We start from the raw sequence: 7,500 nt of genomic DNA, 5'->3' as shown, positions 1-7,500 counted from the left end.
GGTACATTTGAAATTATAATAGCCATAGTACCCTCTTAATTTCTTGAATTCATGAAGTTATGTGTGTATTATGAATTATTATAATTTCATATATATATATAATATATATATATATATATATATATATATATATATATATATATGCTATATATATATATATATATATATATATATATATATATATATATATATATATATATATACATATATATATATAAATTTATATATATAAATATATATTAATATATAAATCCTATATATATATATATATATATATATATATATATATATATATATATATATATAAATGGTTAACATAATATGAAATGCCTCACTAATAGGTTTATTTTGTTTTCGAGCGAGTTAGAAATCAGGTTGATTTTGTTTTCAACTTTGGTTATATTCTTGAAATATGGTAAGTCTATGTTTTCAAATTTGAGCAGATAATTACGGATAGTTTCCTTTTTATTAATAAAGTTACTTTTATTTAGGATGACTGAGTAAATTCCTTTTTTATCTGGCGTAGTTATGAAGATATCCTCTTCCGTAGTAATCATCTTTAAGAGGTCATAATCTTCTTTCCTGAAGAATGGCGTCCTTTTAGTTCTGATTATGTTGTAAGTGTGGTGCTCTAGAAGGGAGAACTGTTGGTGATTAGGATTAAAGTTTGGTAGAAAAATCAATCCCATGAAAGAAGGAATTCTTCCTTTTTAGATCAAATCCACTTGGACAGGTTAAAGACGGTCCTTGATTCTTTACAAAACGTTTACGGGCTGCTCTATGAGCAAGAGCCCGTGCTGGCATAAGTCCAGCTCAATCAAAAACAATATTAAAATAAGAAAGAATAAAAGTACCTTAATTGATTTTTTATATTGTGTCTATCGCTCATAACTTTATTGAAAACAGATATCGTTTTGCTAAAAAGACGGGTAAAGATGATAGTCTCTCATACTGTCAAGAAAGAGAATTTCTTCTTTAAGTGTTCCAACTATGTTCACCAGGCGTTCTTTTAGGCTACGTCATTTCCTCTCCGTCTGCGTTCCTCGGGAATCAATCATTTCCATGAACTCATCAGGACTTGTAATTAAAAACAAATAGAATTCAATGAAAGAATAATACTTCTCCAACGCAAGTCTAGGCTAAATTCTCATTCAGTAAGGAAATATACTATTCAAGAAAAAGGCCTCTATTAAATATTAGACCCCTTTCAGTCTTTTTGTTATGAATTGCATACCTCACATTCATAACAGACGGTAATCTATTTTGTACGCTGTCAGGACCACGGTCCCGACGACAGAATCTGGAACCAGCTTATTATATAGTAATTTGTTCCTGTTGTAAATGAAGTAGAAATAGGTTTTTAAAACCTACTATTTTGAATCACTGGGAATAAACAGCACCCTCATCAAAGACGGAAATGTGGTGCTCAAATAAATATGAAAATATTCATTAGTAATAAAACCGTAAGCAACAGTTAACTCACCTATTCAAAGTTATTGAAACAACATTCCTCACACTAAACCTTCAGCCGTTTACGTTTTCTTACGTTAATGACGTCATTGTACAAGGATAATAAAGCAAAAAACTAAATAAGACACTAAAATATAAAATATCTAGCCCCTCGCTGAAAATATAACGAACTAAATTTCTTTAAATTGTCGAAGCCTAAAGCACATTTGCTGGTAAACAATTTTCATATACTTCGCGAATTGGTCCTTGAAATTCTGCCGATCATCGCACAAAGTTCTCCGCTGTTGGCCACATTTTTAAACACGAGGCGATATAAACTAACAATCCACTTATAAAAATTCAGGTTAATGATATAATGTTTCAGACATTTGATATCAAATAACGGCTTCGTTTTCCAAATTAAGTTAATTTAAATCCATTTTAGTAGGAACGCCTTTAATCACCTCAGTAGAACGGCATATGGAAAACGAATCGAAAGTCTTACAGAATATGGCACCTATGTAACTACGGGATGGACATGCGCGAAATCGCCGCGTGCAGCATTGCGCCTTGCAAAGGGTGGAGAGAGCTTTGTATCACCTTGCCAATCTTGCCGTGTTGGAGTGTAATCTCTTAATTTTCCATGATAATATCTTGTCATCTATGACATTTGTTGCATTATGTTAAAGTAAACTTAGTAGCACACATTATTCAATCTAGTAGTTTCTGTTGACATGATAATACATTTATAATAGACCTAGAATTACCAGTATTATAATAAGACTAACATTAATAAGCGATCTATAAAAATAAATTATTTATATCAACAAGTGTGTTTCTTTTTGTAATAATGGCTGATATAAGTAAGCAATAAACATAAGTCAACATAATTACAATTTAAGTCCATTGTGTCATGGTGATATGGTTCCGTAGGTGACAAAGACATGGAATCACTCAGTCTCAGCACATAACATGTATGATTATTTCTATTGTATGAGACAAATAGTAGCTTACGTGCTTCACTGGGTTCATTGAAAAGTACTTTTCAAGAGTATTTATCGGATGATAAATGTATTGAAATTTATATTAAGAAATTTGGGACAGTAGAGTAAAAAAGCGAACTCAGGTAAATTGCATATCTGGATATCCTTAATTAAAAAAACAGCAGCGCCGTATTTTCTACACGTTTAGTTATAAACATTTAAAAGTGATTTTCAAGGGCTTTCCAATGAGCCTATATTTATTAAAATCGGTGGAAAATTAAGGAAGACAGAGTGAAAAAAGCGTCTACAAGACTATGCTTTAAGAGCTAAATTCAGCGTTATCTCCACCCTTTCCAATGGCGCCGCGCAGTAACAATCAGCGTTAGTACATATACACGGATGTCCATTCTATATTTATAGTTCCATGATGGCATCAATCCATGATTTTGCATGTAACGGTAGAGAAAGAGGCTAAGACACTCTAAATGACAAAATCAATGGTCGTTTCTCGAGACTTTCAATGTATACTTAGGTTTCATTTTAATTTGTAATGTCAAAATAAGCAAGATCCAATAGCCCAGACTTACTTGGAAGATATCTTAGTTCCTTATATTGATGCTGACATAGATAGTTGGTTAATACTTTCGAAATCTAGATAACAGAAATCTGATGGTTTAAGTATTTGATAAAAACAATCTCAAATAGATTTTCAAGTCTACACTTCTGATGTGCATTTCCATGTAATATTTATGAAGATAATATATTGAGTCCAGCTATTACTCTAATCCACTGAACAACGGAAACGGAAGAGAAAAAAGTTTAGGTATTATGCGTCTTCTGACTGAATGACCGTCGATTAAAATTTTTTTAAAGAGAATCAGTGGTATTGTCAGTAGAGGATACGATTGAAAAGACTGAATCCAATAAAATCATATCTAATATAGTGCAATCCTTTAATTATTTATATGACAAAGCGCAGAAAATTGAATGAAGCCCTCGATAATCATTTAACAGGAAATGGTAAATTTCACAAAATGGCAACGATGGGCTGATGACATCCCAGGAATCAGGGTCATGGATGATATCTTAATGCTGAACTACTAATGTTATGTATCATAAGTAGCACAACAATACTAGTGTATCTGAGTTTGTCCTAAATATAGCAACTAGTGTGAATTTGTATACAGAGCAATAACATTCAAAAGCTTTGGACGATTTGATTACGTCAAGGAACTGTTCAAAATGTATCGAGATGGAACGATGAGGTCAAATACTGATGTTCATTTTCAAAGAAAATGTTTTTCGCCCATGTAATCAAAATGATATGGGTGTGAAACGGACCTTTCCTTAAATGTGAGAGAAATGCAGCCTGTTGGCAAGAAATTAATCACTTTCCATGGAAAATGGCCACATTCATTTGGACAATTGATTACGATCCGGCCACATTGTAGAGGGGTATAAAATGTCCGAATAGTAAGGCTATTTTCTAAACTCAATAAAAAAATTATATCTGGCAATACGCTTTTCTAATGAAAAAAATACATAAAAATAACTTTTGAATGTATCTCTTTCTTGGAACTAATGTTTTAATTAACCTTATAGTATTTTGCATTTCGTGACCATAGATTTCAAATAAACATGAGTTAGATTTAACAGGTTGGTAACACATGGTAACATTTTCATTGAAAAAGCAGTAGGCGGAGTTAATAACGTCACCAACAGCCAATGATATGGCTGGCAAATTTCCCGCCTGGTACGTGTGAACACCCTCCACGATTATGGGTTGCTGTTGTAATCTCTTACAAAACCGTCCAATTTCTGTGGAACCCTGATTTACTTAGCGTTTCTATTTATTTTTTAACTTTCTTATGGTGTGTATGTTTAATAAAAACCATGCGTTTCATATGAAAATTTCTGTAAATAGAATTATTCATTGATTGAATATAGGGATAAATTTGAAGAAATAATATTGACTCAAACTGGTTTGACTTTTATGTATTTGTTTGTGGATTATTATTTTTGTTGTTATTGCTGGTCTTTGAGAGAATTGAAAAAGGAAAAAGTCCTTATGTAATGTCCATATTGATAAACAAGTAATAAGATGTTTTAAAAGGTTCTGTTGGTCTTCGAATTGTTTTGCTGCCAATTGTCTTCATGGTTTTAAAGGGTCATATTTGTTATCCAGAATTTCTTCTAACCTCCTTAAACCTCATGATCCTTTTTATCATTCAACCAACTTTATTTATTATCACATTCTTCTGTCACTTTCATTTATAAGTATTTTCTCATCAAAGTGAAATACATTTCCATATATTAATGGCAGTTAAAATTCTCTTGACCACTGTAGTTCCTCTTAATCATGTTTTTTAGCCTAGGTTACTACCAGGAGAGAGAGAGAGAGAGAGAGAGAGAGAGAGAGAGAGAGAGAGAGAGAGAGAGAGAGAGAGAGAGCTTTTCTATATACGAATCCAGTGATATAATAAGAGGCTATCTCAAATACAGTTGTTATTCAGACAATACTGCGTGAAAGACGCTATACGTAAAGGACCTTCACTCTAGGAAGTTTCAGGTAGAGACAATACCTGGTTCATAAATTATACGTATTCTATGATTTATATTTCAAAGAAAATGTCACTGAAGTTCTGGCTTGAATATCGATGCCCTTCCATTTATTTATAACCAAGGATATTAACTCACATCAGTGTTTGCCATTTGAACGGTTTAATCTCTTTGCAACGTTAATTGCTTTCCTGGTATGAGCACAGTTCTATTTCTGATGCTGAGTGATTCCCTTTGTTATTGTCCTCGAATTGCGATAATATTCTCAAGTCTTGTTTTAGCATTTTCTAGAGCAAATGCCACTCGTCGCAGTTTTGGCTGAACTTTAGACATCTTCATTTCCTGGACGTTAGTGAAGCCAGATATGTTTTGCCAAGTTGTTTACTTCATTTTATAGTGAACAATATTTTGAGTGTGTATCTATGATTGAATTTCACTAACGCCCTTTAACATTTCGCATAAAGAAATAGAATCTATAACGATTGTTCAAGGATTACAACTCGATAAGATTAATGTATGCAATGTATGAAGTCTGAAATCTATCAGTGAATTTAACTCATCTCAAACCTTCGAACAATTTTATCTCAAAACTCTTGGTTGCAAAATTGTTCACATTGCAGTTGTCTTGTTTCTGATGTTCTCTGCAGAGAATGTGTCAGTCCGGCATATTGTCTGGAAGGAATCATTTTGATAAATAAAGCGTTCTTCGTAAAGTCATTCAATATATTTAGGTAAGTAAGCTTCCATATCTGGTCATCCAACACCGACCACCCCCATTCCGGAAATTGATAATGAGCAATTGTATTATTTCTTTCAGAAATTATCCTGAATTAGTTCATTTTGTGTGAAGGATGCAAAGCAATACATATTTAAACTTGCTATTATCGAATATCAGGTCCATTTATCCAGTGAGATTTGGTTTCTTTGTTCGGATACATGTATAGTCTCCTGCACAGTGCGTCAAATGTCTCTTTCTTTCTTTATGTATCTTTTATGGCACCAAACATGTTTATTTCATACATTTGCAGAAATGCCAATAGTCATGCATTTAAGAAAGTAAAAATTCAAAAAGCAGAGAGAGAGAGAGAGAGAGAGAGAGAGAGAGAGAGAGAGAGAGAGAGAGCAATAATGAGAAATATTTTAACATCTAAATCTTTTATAGGAATTCATTCTCTCTCTCTCTCTCTCTCTCTCTCTCTCTCTTTAACATGCTAATGCAATTATCTGGATCCTTTTCGGAATGCCACGGGGCATAAAAGCTTCCGAGGGGTTAAGGCAAATGTTGCACATGAATGTGTATTAATTATACTTATTGAGATAGAAAAAGAGAGAGAGAAAAGAAAAAAAAAAAGAGTTCGAAAGACCATAAATTTTCATAGGATTGTGATTCGTCCCACTAAATGACTATACCCTCTGCCGCGACATGTTCAGTCTGAAATGAAGAAAACGTTGGCATAATAACAGAATATTCAATTTGAAGTTTACCTGATTTAGAAAACCCTACGGATCATAATATCCATATTTGAGTTACCGGCTGAATATATATAACTATAGCTACTCCCTGATCTACGACAATTTTTCCTCCTCAAGATGATGAATATCGGTAAATTACTTGGCCGATTCAGTAGCCAAGAGAAATCAGATATAATTAAAAAAAGAGAAAACCGTATATAAACTCAATGCAGGTGAGGCAGCAATAACGTTCAGCAATAAATTATTTTTTTTTATCTTTTCTTTATCTATTTTTATTTTATTTTACTTATTTGTTTGTTTTTCTATAACAGTCATCTTATTCGACTAGGTGGTTTTTATAGTGTTGAGTTTTGGGTTGCATCCTGCCTTCTTAGGAGTCCATCACTTTTCTCACTACTTCGGCATCTAGTTTTTCAAGGTTCCTTTTCAGGGATCTTGGGATCGTGCCTAGTGTTCCTATGACTATGGATAAATCTCTACTCCACTCCCCTACTTCCCTTCTCTCAACCTCACAAAGCACCTACCTCTAATTCCTCCTCCTTCCAAACCTGTACAAGACCGACACCTCAATCTACTCCAAAAACCCCTCAGCCAAGTCAATCATAGGCTCCCTCTCACTCCTACTCTCAGTCTCACTCCAACATCTCCTTTAACTAATCTCCCCTTCCGCCTCTTCTTCCCTCTCGCCACCACCAACGACCTCCGGTCTTTTCCCCTTTCTCTCCTCTAACAACTCTCACTCTGCCCCTTCCTCCACAGGTTTTTCAAATACTACTCACGCATTGTATTGCCAAGAAAAAATACCGTATATACGTGCTGATCCCGAATATCTCATGAGGGCTTTGAAGATGTTTGGGGAGTTGCTTCTCGCACACTCCAATAGCAACGGATCTTCATCCACAGATAATAAGCGGCATTATTGAAGACTTCATGAGACGAGCCAGGACTGCAGTTACTCAGGATGGGCAGGAAAAGTGATGACCCTGTGAATGACCAAAGCGAAGTTCGCAAGTTGGATGGCAAGCTCAGAGTTTTA

This window comes from Macrobrachium nipponense, chromosome 2, assembly GCF_015104395.2.
Source record: "Macrobrachium nipponense isolate FS-2020 chromosome 2, ASM1510439v2, whole genome shotgun sequence".
Taxonomy (NCBI): Eukaryota; Metazoa; Arthropoda; class Malacostraca; order Decapoda; family Palaemonidae; genus Macrobrachium; species Macrobrachium nipponense.
This window is presented reverse-complemented; position numbering follows the sequence as displayed.